The 14,579-nt window shown below is 38.8% G+C and overlaps 1 non-coding gene across 1 annotated transcript; it reads left to right on the top strand.

Annotated features, from left to right (window-relative positions):
• Positions 1 to 5,584: 5,584 nt before the first annotated feature.
• On the top strand, positions 5,585 to 5,691 carry LOC131235917 (small nucleolar RNA R71). The gene has a single exon (XR_009166430.1). It is a non-coding gene; the product is annotated as a small nucleolar RNA R71 (small nucleolar RNA).
• The last annotated feature ends 8,888 nt before the right edge of the window (positions 5,692 to 14,579 follow it).

Genomic DNA, 14,579 nt, shown 5'->3' with positions numbered 1-14,579 from the left:
TGAAGCTCAAGCGGCCTAAAAGACGTCCAGAATGTAAGATCATAAGGTTTCCACCATCCATTTGGCTCGAAACTTCATGCATGGCCTAAGGGAGATAAATCAACCGTACACGTCAAATTTCAGCCATTGGATCATTGTGGAAGTATCCCAATGGATAGATCAACCCATAAAATCTCGATTTGGGGCCCATCTGATATCTTGATATGCTTCAAATTCAGTTTCAACTGCTTAAATGGGGTGATAAAACAGTTGGACGGACGGGATTTCTCGAATACATCACCGTGGGACCCACACACGCGATGTGTGTGCATAGCATATACACTCCCGCTGCGCACCGGTTTTCCCAAGGTCGGTCAGTGGGCGCTGACCGACTATTTCTGACCAAAATTCAAGACGCAACAGCATCTTTGCATGTTTTCACTGGTTGATCGTTGTGGGCCCCACTCATCATCCAGTTTGATGATCTGAACCGTTCAATTGTCTCAAGAGACGGACAAGACCAACGCCTATGTGTCCTTTTGTCACCACACTAGCGTATGCATGTTCCCAACCATTAAACGCAGGATGGACGACGGAATGGAAGATCTTGTGGGACACACCGATTTCACTCCAAAAACCACCATACCTGAATAGTTTTTCGAGGTGAACACAATGGTCAGACTAGATTTCCTGTATGACAACGATCTTGGGCCCCACCATCTCACCAGCGCAAACAGAGCTATGTAAGCTCTGTTCTACGGCCGGATCTGTTGATCTAAGTGGGCCACCACAGCTGGTTGATGAAAAGATCCAATCCGTCCATCATGAAGGCCACCCCAAAACATCCCTAGGGATGTCATTTCTTTGAGAAGAAAGCAAGGAAAATGGATTTTTTCTTGGACCATTTTCTTGACTGCGTAATAGAGCTTACGCAGGGAGTGCGTAAATCTTCCGCATCGACTTCAGGTGCTATGCATAAACAGCACTGATTGCATGCTTCTACACGTAGCCACCGACCTCCATATTCTATAAAAAGAAAGGATGTGAGAAATAGTGGGTGATTTAATTCGCAGCCGGGACATGGAGCAGGGAGAGAGAGTAGTATTTTAGATTTCTTTTATTTTTACTGTTTCTTTTTATTATTTCTTTTAAGATGTTTAGCCTAATCATGTTTATGCTAGGCTGAACCTCTTAGCTAGGGCTAAGAGGTGAAGCTTGTAGTGTGATGGGAAACTTTTTGCTTATGCCTTTTGTTTAGACTAAACTGATGTTGACTTTAGTTTAATTAAGGGAATGTTTTTAGTTTTTGATGGTCTATTGTGACTAAAATTATAATGGGTCTGCGATAGCTTTGAGCATGTTCCTTTCTTTTTTATGTTTATGATGTCAGGAAATCCTGTTGTTCACCATCGTCTCTTAGGCATGGTCGAATGACGTACCCTTCCTAACCTTCATACATTGTTGATTGGTTGGTAATTAGTTTAATTCTATTGTTTACTTTATATCCTAGGCATGGTTTGGTGATGGAATCCATTCTAATTCATATACCTTTCATCTCTTAAAAAATATATCAAAGGAAGTTCAGTCTTGATTTCCATGGTTACACTCTTCAACTGGATAAAGATGGGACTCTAAGTCCAGTTGAGTTCTTAAAGTAGGCATAAGATCTCCCTAATCTCTATAAGTGGATCCTTTGAATCCCTAGTTTCATACCTCTGATTTCTATAAATTTTAGATAATTATTTCACCATTATTCCCTAAATTTCATTCGATGTAGATTTCATCTTAGTCTAGTTCTAGTTCTACTTAGTTTTAGATACGTACAAGTATCAGTCCCTTGGGATTCGACCTCGATCTCACGGAGTTTATTACTACATCACAACCTTATATTGGGGAGTGAACATGTCCCCGAACATAGTGGGCCAGTGAAAGCCACACTGTAGAATCTTGGCCATAGTCTTTTTAGCAGAAAAGTGACCACCACAGGCCTATGAGTGACAAAAGGAGATGATATTCTGATGCTTATCGTCTGACACATATCTCCTTAAGATTTGGTCTAGGCAATATTTAAACAGATAAGGACATCCTAAAAGAATTTGTGCACCTCGATAAAAAATTTCTTCTTATCTTACGCAATCTAATGTGTCGGTGTAAAACCTGTGGCAAGATAATTAGTAATATCAGGGAATCAAGGTGAATGGGAGACTCTGAACAATTGTTCGTCAGGGAACATGTCATTGATATGTGTCATTTAAGGGGAATTAGGGAGATCAAGGCCAAAAAGATGGCCAGCCACTATGTTCTCTACTCCCTTTTTATCTTTTATTTCTAAATCAAATTCTTGGAGTAGGAGGATCCATCTTATCAGGCAGGGCTTAGTATCATTTTTAGAAAGAAGATACTTGATTGCCACATGATCTATGTAAATGACGATCTTGGATCCGATCAAGTAGGACCTAAATTTATCCAAAGCAAACACTACAGCTAAGATTTCCTTTTCCGTAGTTGAGTAGTTCACTTGGGCAGGATTTAGAGTTCAACTTATGTAATGAATAACGTAGGGCTTCTTTTCTTTTCTCTAGCACAAAATCACCCCAAGAGCATAGTCAAATGCATTGCATATAAGTTCAAAAGGAAGGCTCTAGTCAGGTGGCTGCATGATAGGTACAGTGGTTAACATGCCCTTCAGCTTAATGAAAGCTTCTTGACATTGCCTAATCCACTTGTATGGTGCATCCTTTTGAAAAAGATTACACAAAGGACGAGAGAGATAACTAAAGTCCTTTACAAATCTCCTATAAAAGCCGACATGTCCTGAGAAGGATCGCACATCTCGTATGTTCTTAGGTAGAGGTAGGTTAAAGATAAGATCAATTTTTACCTTATATACCTCAATTTTCTTGGATGAGATGATATGTCTAAGGACAATTTCCTTACAAACCATGAAATGACACTTCTCCCAATTGAGTACCAAATTCTTTTCTTCACATCTTTTCAACACACATTTAAGATTCTTTAAGAAATCGCTGAAAGATGGACCAAAGATAAAGAAGTCATCCAGGAAGACCTCTAGATATTGCCCCACCATATCAGAGAAAAAATACTCATCGCGCATCGCTGGAAAGTGGCAGGGGCATTACATAGTCCGAATGGCATCCTTCGGTAAACAAAGGTGTTGTAGGGACATGTAAACGTGGTTTTTTCTTGATCTTCAAGGGCTATCTCCATCTGGTTGAATAATATGAATGACCAGCTAGCCTTTCCAAAATTTGATCGTTGAAGAACAAAGGAAAGTGGTCCTTCCTCATAATGGTATTCAACTTCCTGTAGTCCATGCACATTCTCCAACTAGTAGTAACTCTAGTTAGCATGAGTTTATTATTGGCATTGACTACGATGGTGATCCCGGACTTCTTAGGAACCACCTGAGTTCGACTCACACATTGACTATCAGATATAAGCTATATAGTACCCACATCCAATAGTTTAAGAACCTCAGCTTTAACCACTTCTTTTATGTTTGGATTTACTCTATGTTGTGATTGCCATGAGGTCTTTGCATTATCCTTAAGATAAATGCGTTGAGTACAAATCGAAGGGTCAATTCCCTTGAGGTCCGCAATCGTCCATCCAAGGGCTCCCTTATGCTCAATGAGAGTAGATATGAGCATACTCTCCTGTTCTTGCTCAAGGTGGGAAGAAATCACCACCGGGTATGTCTCATCTTGACCTAAATAGACATATTTCAAATAAGAGGGCAAAGGTTTTAGGTCAAGCTTCGGTGCCTTAAGGCTAAATAGTAGAGGCACTACATCGGTTTAGGGTAACTTTTTAAATTGTAGCCTCCACCAATTAACTTCAAGTACTGGCACAGTATCAAGTATGACATCCATCTCCCTAATCATGTCATCATCAAAATCATGGGAGTGGGCCAGGCACGTCTCTAGAGGGCTAGTAGATAAGGTCAAAGGTGTTCTATCTTCCACGAAAGAGTCAATCATATTAATGTCGTGGAAATCATCTTCATTCTCTAACCATCTGCCTGTATTGAAAAAGATGTTCAACTCCAATGTCATATTCCCAAAAGACATACTCATGACTCCATTCCTGGAATTGCTAATTAAGTTTGAAGTGGCAAGGAATGGGCGACCAAAAATGAAGGGAATCTGAGTACTCGTGTTACTAATGGTTTCAGTATCTAGGATGATAAATTCTACAGGATAGTAGAATCTGTCAACCTAGACTAACACATCCTCAATTATCCCTCTCGGTACACGAACCGATTAATCAGTAAGTTGTAATGTGGTTAGGGTGGGTTTTAATTCACCCAAACCTAATTATTTGTACACCGAGTAGGGAATCAGATTTATGCTCACTCCTAGGTCAAGAAGTGCGTGCTCAATTAGATAGTTCCCGATTACACAAGGCATGATTGGGCTACCAGGATCTTTGAATTTTTATGGCACATCTTGCTTTAGGATGGCACTCACTTTCTCAGTTAAGAAGATTTTCTTTTAAATATTTTTTCGTCTTTTAGTCATACAAAAGTCTTTCAAAAATTTGGCATATGAAGGTATTTGTTTAACTGCATCCAGTAGTTGAATACTGACCTTCACTTGTTTCAACACCTCTAGAATGTCTTGAGAGTTAGAGAGAGGTTTTGGTGCAACCAACCATTAGGGGAATGGGGCAATCGGTTTGCCTTGAAGTTCTGGTTCCAATTCTTATGAAGCAGTGTTAGGTCTATCATCGTTGTCCTCTTCTAGGTCCTTAGGCTTTTCAGCCCTAACTGGAGTAGTTTTATCAATGGTCTTCTCACTCTTAAGAGTGGTGATAGATTTAGCTTGCTCCATCTAAGTTGAAGAGCTTGGATCACTTATCTCGTATTGCAGTTTAGGATTGGGGAAAGGTTGGGCTGAAGAATCCCTTTCTCCCCCATTGAATTTTTGTCTCACGCCCTTATATGGCCTTTGAAATATCTTGAAGGGTTTATAATATACCCTAAGTGATAAGCTCTTGGTTTGAATATTTTTAGAACCGGATCCTCTTAAGGTTTCGCTTGATTTGGAATTTGATTAAAAAAACCTTGAGAAGTAGCAATTTGTCCATTCCTCCAACTGAGATTTAAATGATTTCTCCAACTAGGATTACATGTATTAGAGGTAGGTCCATTGAAAGGTCTTTACTAATTATTCACGGCATTGGATTGCTCATTCAACACCTCTTGAAAGGCAGGTATTGTTGGACAATTTTCAGTTGTGTGAATGTTACAAGTACAAATACCGCAAACAGTTTCCTTAACCTTATCCTTCTTTAATTCCATGGCCTCAAATTTCCTTATGAAATTAGACACTTTAGTATTGATATCATCATCCTCTTTCAGAAGGTATAATCCTCCCCTCTCCTTTGATTGAGTGGGCTTAGAAGTGGTGCTTGATTTTGGATAAGTGTCCCATGATTGTGTGTTTTCAGCAAGTCTGTCCAAGTAATCACACACATCATTAACATTTTTATTCATAAATTCCCTATTGCACATTGTCTCAACCAATTGGCACATGGAAGATGTCAGTCCATCATAGAAAAAGTGTGTAATGCGCCACATTTCAAACCGTGTTGTGGGCATGAACTAACAAGATCTTTAAACTGCTCCCAACATTGGAAGAATGTTTCATCCTCCTTTTGGGCAAAGTTCATGATTGACTTTCTAAGGGTGTTCGTTTTATGATGTTGAAAAAATTTCTTTATGAACTCCCTTATCATGTCATTCCATGTGCCAATAGATCTGGGACGTAGTGAATGCAACCACATCTTAACTTTCACTTACAAAGAAAATGGAAAGAGTTTCAGCCTGGCTGTGTCCTCAGACACGTTTGGAAAATATAAAGTGGCTATGATCTCATCAAACTCTTTTAAGTGTAAATATGAAATTTCCAACTCAAGCCTATGAAATTGAGGAATGAGTTGGATCAGCCCTGACTTGATATCCATGTGCCCCGTATTTTCTGAAAAAACCAAGCATTAGGGCGTGCTCATGCCCGCCGGTTGTAAATAATCTCGTAAGGTATGAGAAGGTATGAGGTGGGAGTGCTTGATGCACCTCATTCTCATCCTAGACTTCCCCAACCCTTAGTTGAGGTAGTTATTCTAGTTGATTGGCCAGTTCATTTACGGCCATAACCTCAATTAACTCTAGGGATCTCAAGTACTGTGTAGTCCTGCGATAAATAGTCAACCCATCAACCATTCCTCCTTCAGTCAAGAGACGTCGAGTGTTGTTACGGAGCCACTTGGGCATGAAACACTCGCAACCCTCAATCTCAGATTCTAACCTAAACCTAAAAAGGAAGAAAGAACATAGAAATCTAGAAATAGAAAGAAAATTGTTAGAAAGAAGTTACCAAATTAGAAATTCCTAAGTTAAAACCTGTAAAACAAAACAAAACAAGTCAGTTTCTAAAAATAGAAAGTCTAAAATTAGAAAGTTTCTTAAAAAATAACTTAGGAAAGTTCTAAACCAAAAAATAAAAAGAAAGTTAGTTTCTAAAATTAAAAGAAATCCTAGAATTAGAAAGTTTCTAAAAATAGAAAATAAAACCTAATCTAAAAATAAAAGATAGAAAAACTAGAAAATTAGAAAGAGATTACCAATTTACAAAGTTTATATTAGGGTCCTACAAAACAGGAAAGTCAAGTTAGTTTCTAAAAATTAAACAGAAAAACCTAAACCTAAAATTAGAAATCCCTAATCTTAACCTAATTTTAAAACTAGTTAATCTTAGAAAAATGCAACCGTCTGTCCCCTACAACGGTGCCAAAAACTTGTTCACCACCCCAAGTATAGGGTTCCGATGTAGTAATAATCTCGGTAAAATCGAGGTCGAATCCACAGGGACTAAACCTTGTACGTAATCTGAAAGTAACCAGAACTGGAACTAGAAGAAGATGTAATCTAAACCACAAAAATTTAAGAGAATAATGGTGAATAACTTTAACTAAAACTTGTAAAATTCAAAGGTGGAAAACTAGGGTTTCCATGGATCCACTTGTAGAGATCAAGGAGATCTATGCTTGATTCATAAACACAACTGGATTTAGAGTCCCATTCTCATCCAGTTGGATGATATTTCTTTAAAAATCAAATCTGAACTTCCTTTGATCTAGTTTTTAATAGAAGATAAGAATGAGAATTAGAATTGATTCCATCACAAAACCATGCCTATGAGACAAAGCAAACAACAGAATTTAACCAATCCACATCTAATCTGAGGGAGTTATGAACGTTAGGAAGGATTCTGTCATCCAACCATGTCCAGGAACGATGGTGAACAACAAGGTTTCCCGATTGTACGATGGTGAACAACAGGGTTTCCTAAGTTCACAATCATAGTAATAAAAGAACATACTCAAAGCTATCGCAGATTCATTGTAATTTAAGTCATAACCAATCATTAAAAGTTGAAAGTATATCTTATAATCAAACTAGTATCAAAGAGGGTTCATGAACATGAATCAAAGCCCTAGAAAATAACCCATCATGCTACACACTTCAACTCTTAGCCCTAGCTAAGAGGTTTAGCCGATCATAGACATGATTGACTAAAAATCTCTTAAACAAAACAACATAAACAAAACAAACAAATAAGGGAGGGAAGAACTCTTTTCATAAGCTCCGCCTCCACGCTCTCTCTCTCTGCCTTTGCTCCACACGTCCCAAGATATCCTCCTCCATGTCTTTCTCTCTCGTTTATATAGCCTAGAGAGAGTCGGTCGGCTGGGCTTATGCGCAAGGTAAGGTGGTGGCTTTTTTCGCATCAAACAACTGCGTGTGCAGTGAAACGCAAACCAACTTGCACTTAGCCTGATTTTCAGGACAGTGAACGGCCTGTCCTTAGAATCTAACTTTATGGCTAGGGTCATGGCCCCCTTATGCATCTTTTGGACGGTCTGGATCTTTCATCTGACCATCTCCATGATCACACAATGCCCCACAGTGGCTAACTTTCTCAGATGCACGGCCTGGGTAAAAACTTACGTTGTGATGATTGGTGGGGCCCTGATCAACGCTGGCCGAGAAATCCATTTCGTCCATTAAATTACCCTCGAAAAACCAATCGGGATTGGATGGTTTTGGATTGGTTTCGGTGTGGTCCACAGAATTCTCTCGCTGCCGTCCGTCCTGCATTTGAACGGCTGAAATTCGATGCTCGCTGTCTCTTGGAATTTTGTCACTTAGGTCTTGCTTAGATAGACCGTAGGATTCTAATAGATGGTCCGGATCAGACCTTTGAATCAAGATGGTGGCCCACAAGGACCCATCCGTAAGTCCCTGTTTGCTGTTACGCAGGCGAGAAGAAGAAGGATTTTCAAATCCTTTTGAATTCATCGGTCAGCGGTCTGTTGACCGGTTTGGTTGGTTTAGTGCACAGTGCATTCATGTGTGCTATGTGCGCACATGACCTAAGGTGGGGTCAAATGTGATGTTCATGAGAAATCTACTCCGTTCATCCTCTCCTCCATCCAATTTAAGGGGCTGAGACCAAAATTGAAGCATATGCAGATATCAGGTTGGCCCCAAATCATTGATTTAGTGGCTGATCTATTCGTTGGGCCATTTTCATAAAGATCCAATGGTTGAAATTTTACATGAACAGTTACTTTGTGATCCTCAGGCCAGATATAATGTTTTTGAGCCAAAATGATGGTGGGAACCCTGTGATATTGCATTCAGGATGATTTTCACGCCTCTTTATCTTCAATTATTAGGTTTTCTCGGATCTTTGGCATGTGGATTCTTCTATCTTAGTCTCCTAAGATCCTTCCCTTGCCTTGGTGATTCTTGGGCATCAAATCCATGCTTTTAGCACCCTTTTTCAATCCAAGCTCCTAAATTCACCTTGCAACATAAACACGATTAAAATAGAGCGTTAAGCATTATCATGTACATAAAACTAGCTAATAAATGGGGTCTAATATGCAATATTTGACCCTCAAAAACTTTCAAAATACTCACAAGATTAGTCCCTATGGATTCAACCTTAGTCTCACCGAGATTATTACTACATCGTGACCCTACACTTGGGGTTGTGAACAATAAGGATATAGAATTTTGTTTCTTGTTGTGCCAGGATACAAGACAGTTCCCAATATAGAAATAGCCATCACTTGTTAATTTACGGTCATAAATATTTCCAACCCAGTCAGCATTTGAGTACCCAGCAATAATAATGGAAGTATCAAGGGGGTACCATAGGCCGAAATCGGTAGTTCCCACCACAAACTTGATAATTCTTTTAACTGCAAATAGGTGAGACTCTTTAGGGTCAGCTTGAAATCTAGCATATGCACTTATGCTAAATGTAATGTCAGGTTGGCTTATGGTTAAATACAGTAAGTTGCCTATCATGCTATGGTACAAGTGTTGATCCACACTCTTGCCACGAATATCTTTGGAAACTTTGACTGTGGTGCTCATGGGTGTATGATAAGTACGGCCAGATTCAAGTCTTCTTTTGCATACTTGGATTGGCATATAAAGATCTCATTAGCTAGTTGTTTAACTTGTAGACTGAGAAAGAAATTCAGCTCGCCTACCATGCTCATTTTGAATTCAGATTTCATTAGTTCAGCAAATTCATGAGTAATAGTTTCACATGTGGAACCAAATATAATATCATTTACATAAATTTGGTCAATAAGTAAGGCATTCCTAGTCTGTTTTGTGAATAAAGTTTTATCAACACTCCCTTTATAAAATTGGTAGTTGAGCAGAAATTGAGTTAAGCACTCATACCATGCTTGGGGAGCTTGTTTAAGACCGTAGAGATCTTTGCTTAATCAGTATACATGTTGAGGAGATTTTGGATCTAGAAATCCTTTCGGTTGTTCTACATACACTTCATCCTCAAGAATACCATTAAGAAATGTACTCTTCACATCCATTTGAAATAGTTTGAACTTAAGGGCAAATGCAATGGACATGAGAATACGAATTGACTCGCGATGAGCTACAGAGGCAAATGTTTCAGCAAAATCAATGCCCTCAATTTGAGTATATCCTTGTGGCACGAGTCTTTCCTTATTCCTTACTATATTCTCAGATTAATCAGAGTTATTTTTGAAGATCCATTTGGTTCCAATAATGTTTGTGTCTTTTGGCTTAGGAACTAGTTGTCACACCTCATTTCTAATAAATTGTTGTAGTTCTTCTTGCATGGCTGCAATCCAAAATTCATCTTATAATGCCTCTACAACATTCTTTGGTTCAATCTTAGAGGTGAAGCAGAGATGACTATATATGCCCTTAAGTTGTCGCTGAGTTTTTACACCCCCATTAGGATCTCCAATGATTTGATTTGGAGGATGATCCTTAATGAACGGTATATTACTGCTGAGGATCAAGAGAGGAGATGGGTTTGTCATTAGATTTGTTTGTTATACAAGGTTCCACATCATCCTCTATTTCGATTAAAGGACCATCATCATCATGAGGTTGGTCATCAACAACCAAATTGACAGTTTCTTGAATAGTAAGCGTCCTTAAATTGTATACTCTATAAGAACGACTATTCAATGAGTCTCCAAGAAAAATACCGTCGTCACTTTTAGAGTCAAATTTGCCTAGGTGTTCTCTATTTCTAAGTATATAACACTTGCTACCGAAGACACAAAAATACTTGACGCTAGGCGGTTTTCCACACCATAACTCATACGGAGTTTTGTTTAATCCTGCTCTAAGATATACTCGATTTACTATGTAGTAGGCAGTGTTGACTGCTTCAACCCATAAACTTTTAGCCATATTTTTTCTATTTAGCATTACTGAGCCTATTTCTTACAACACTCGGTTCTTTCTTTCCGCTACTCCATTTTGGTGTGGTTTTTTGGGGGCTGAGAATTCATGTTGGATTCCATTTTGATCACATAATTTTTGGAATTACTCATTCTCAAATTCCCTTCCTTGATCACTCCTTATTCTTTTGATACAGTATCCATTTTCATTCTAGAGTCGTTTAGTCATTTTCAGGAATTCATCAAATGCATCAGATTTCTCCCAAAAAAAAAAGTGACCTAAGTAAATCTTGAGTAATCATCTACCACTACCAGGAAATTGTTGAGGGTCAAATATTGCATATTAGACCCCAGTTACTACCTGGATTTATGAACATGACACTGCTTAACAGTTCATTTTAATTAAGTTTATGATGAAGGGTGTATTTACAAGCTTGGACTACAAAAGATGCTAAATGCATAGAATTGACGCTCTAGAATCACCAAGGCAAGGGATGAACTCCAGGGGACCGAGATCGATGGAAGTGCACGCCAGATATCCAGGAAAATTGAGAAACTGAAGCTCAAGTGGCCCGAAATTGGTCCAAAATGTAAGATCACATGGTTCGCGCCATCCGATTGATACAAGACTTCATATATGGCCTGAGGACCATGAATTAACCATACACGTCAAATTTCATCCATTGGATCCCTGTAAAAGTGGCCCAACAGACAAATCATCCCATAAACTAATGATTTCGGGCCCACCTGATATCTGGATATACTTCAATTTTGGTCTCAACCCCTTAAATAGGGAGAGAAAAAGAATGGATAGATTGGATTTCTCATAAACGTCACAGAGGACCCCACCTTGCATGATGTGTGCATTATGCACAAGTGCTCTCAAATGCACTGCATCTCAAGTTGGGTCAAACCAACCTTTGACTCGTATCCTCTTCAAAAACGGCAACTATCGTTTCCTCTATTGCGTAGACGGACGCGGGCGCGCTTTTTACGGAAGCCAGTGGGCCACCAACATAGCCCAAGGGGACGATCTAAGCGATCCATCTTGTAGAGGGGCTCGCGAAGGTCGAGCCCATGTTTACATCGTACATCAATGTAAGCACATGTGCTGACCACATCGATCACAAGAAATCTATTCTACTTCGTCCAAATCGGTTGCAGCATGATTTCTTCTATGGGTCACACCGAATCTAAGTCAAAACCATCCCTTCCTAACCCAAATTTCGAGTAGAATTCAATGGACGGTGTTGATTTCTTAACCGACGCTGATCATGAGCCACACCATCACCACAGTGCATGTGCAGGCCCTTTTTTTGTGCGTCCGAGATCCGGACGATCCGGGTCGTTTTGTAAACTAGGCCAGGATCTGACCATCGATCCTAGCCATCCAAAACCTTCTTATGGGGTGGCCGACCATCGCCAAGGATCTTGAACGGCTTAGATCTTGCACTTGGCAGATCTTTTCGCTGAACATCTCGCCCAAATGCAACCTGTTGCATCTCCTTTCGCTACGAAAGATGCTGCGGACGGTGTTCTCCATTGACAACTCTCTACCGCCTTCATTGCCTATAAAAGAAAGAGAAAGAGAGAGAGCAAATCATCTCAGCTTAGGCTGGACATGAAACACAGAACAAGGGAGAGAGTAGAGTTGTTTTTCTTTTTCTTTTTATTTTTCTTTTGTTTTTATTAAGGGATTTAGCCTAATCATGTTGCTAGGCTAAACCTCTTAGCTAGGGCTAAGAGGTGAAGCTTGCAGCGTGATGGGAGACCTTTTTACTTGTGCCTTTTGTTTAGACTGAACTGATGTTGATTTTAGTTTAATTAAGGGAATGTTTTTAGTTTTTAATGGTCTGTTGTGACTAAAATTACAATAGGTCTGCGATAGCTTTGAGCATGTTCCTTTCCTTTTTTATGTTTATGACGTCAGAAAGCCCTGTTATTCACCATCATCTCCTGAGCATGATCGGATGACGGTACCCTTCCTAACCTTCATATCATGTTGATTGGTTGTTAATTAGTTTAATTCTGTTGTTTACTTTGTCTCCTGGGCAGGGTTTGGTGATGGAATCCATTCTAATTTATATACCTTTCATCTATTGAAAACTATATTAAAGAAAGTTCAGTTCGATTTTCATGATGGGACTCTAAGTCCAATTGAGTTCTTGAAGCAGGCATAAGATCGCCCTGATCTCTACGAGTGGATCCTCCGAATCCCTAGTTTCTTACCTCTAAATTCTCTAAGTTTTAGATAAATATTTCACCATTATTCCCTCATACTCACTTGATTTAGATTTCATCTTAATCTAGTTCTAGTTCTAGTAATTTCAGACTACGTACAAGTTTTAGTCCCTTGGGATTCGACCTCGGTCTCACCGAGTTTATTACTACATCACAACCCTATACTTGGGGAGTGAATAGAAATATCTCCTTTTGCCATGACTCTTAACCTTGGTGGGACCTACTAGATCCATATGTAGCAAATCAAGTGCTTTTGAGGTTGCTATGGTGGTTGTCTATTTGTGGCCAATTTTAATTTGTTTTCCCTTAAGACAATCACCACATACAATCCTTTCTTTCTTTTTAATCATAGGTAGTCCTCTCACCAAGTTTTTCAAGTCTAGCTTTGCAAAATTCCTGTAGTGTACATGTCCAAGTCTTTGATACCATAGCTTGGACTCAGTATCTAATGCCACGTGGCATCTCATGGATGGGGTACTATCTTTGTCATTAGTGCGAAGAAGACCTTTCATAATAAGCTTTCCTTTAAGATTTAAGATCTTGCACATATCTTTAGAGAATGAGACAGAGTGTTCTTGTCGCAGATTTGGGAAATACTTAGAAGGTTGTGCTTTTTAATCCTTTTACGTAAAGAACATTCTCAATTTTGGGCAACCCTCTCCTGTCTATTGTACCCCATCCAAGCTGAGCTCCCATCTCCAAATGTGACTGACCCACCATCAAATTTTGAATAATCACAGAACTGGGTCCAGTCACCTATCATATTTCTGGAGCAACCGCTATCAAGATACCATTTAGAATTGTTGCCTGCTTTTAGTGCGCTATGAATTACAAGATAGTTGTTCTTATTTTTTACTACCCATTTGTTTATCATCCTTTTTGGAGGTGATATTTTCTTTTATTTTTCTTCACGGGGTTGATAAACAAGGGATTCTTTGAATCCTTTAGGTTGAATAAGATTTTCTTGTTTCATCAATTATTTAGTTTTCTAATTCAATTGAACTACCTGTTTTAGTAACTCCACCTTTTCAATCCTATTGGGTGGAGTAAGACATTTTCTTTCCTTCTCAGATGAAGTTCTCTTTGTTACATTTTCGGTTGTTTTGAATTTTTCTGCATGTTCCAACCGAAGAGTGCTTCTTGTGTTGTTACTTGATGCAACACATTTAGTCACAAGTGATGCAAGAGAAGGGCTTGGTTTTTATGATTCATATGCTAAACATGTCTTATATTTAATATTTCTTCCCATTCCTAGAAGTTTTTCTAGTTTTTCATTGCTATGAGAAAATTTATGACTTACTTCATCCGAATGTTTAGATCTCTCTATATCTATTTTTAGTTTATAGTTTTCGGCATTTAGATGAGAGTTATCTGATTTCAGTTAGTTATTTTCATATTCCAATTGATTTATATGTATGTTTAGTTCTTTAATTTCTGAAATTTGACTTGTTGTCGTTCTTTCAAGCTTGTCATTGTTGGAATGATATTGTTAAAGATCATTGATTAGATGAGTATTAATATCCAGTGTATTATCAAGATTTTTTTGCAATTGTCTATTTTTGTTTTCAACA

This window comes from Magnolia sinica, chromosome 19, assembly GCF_029962835.1.
Source record: "Magnolia sinica isolate HGM2019 chromosome 19, MsV1, whole genome shotgun sequence".
Taxonomy (NCBI): domain Eukaryota; kingdom Viridiplantae; phylum Streptophyta; class Magnoliopsida; order Magnoliales; family Magnoliaceae; genus Magnolia; species Magnolia sinica.
The sequence above is the reverse complement of the archived record's forward strand: the minus strand, read 5'-3'. Positions and strand labels throughout refer to the sequence as shown.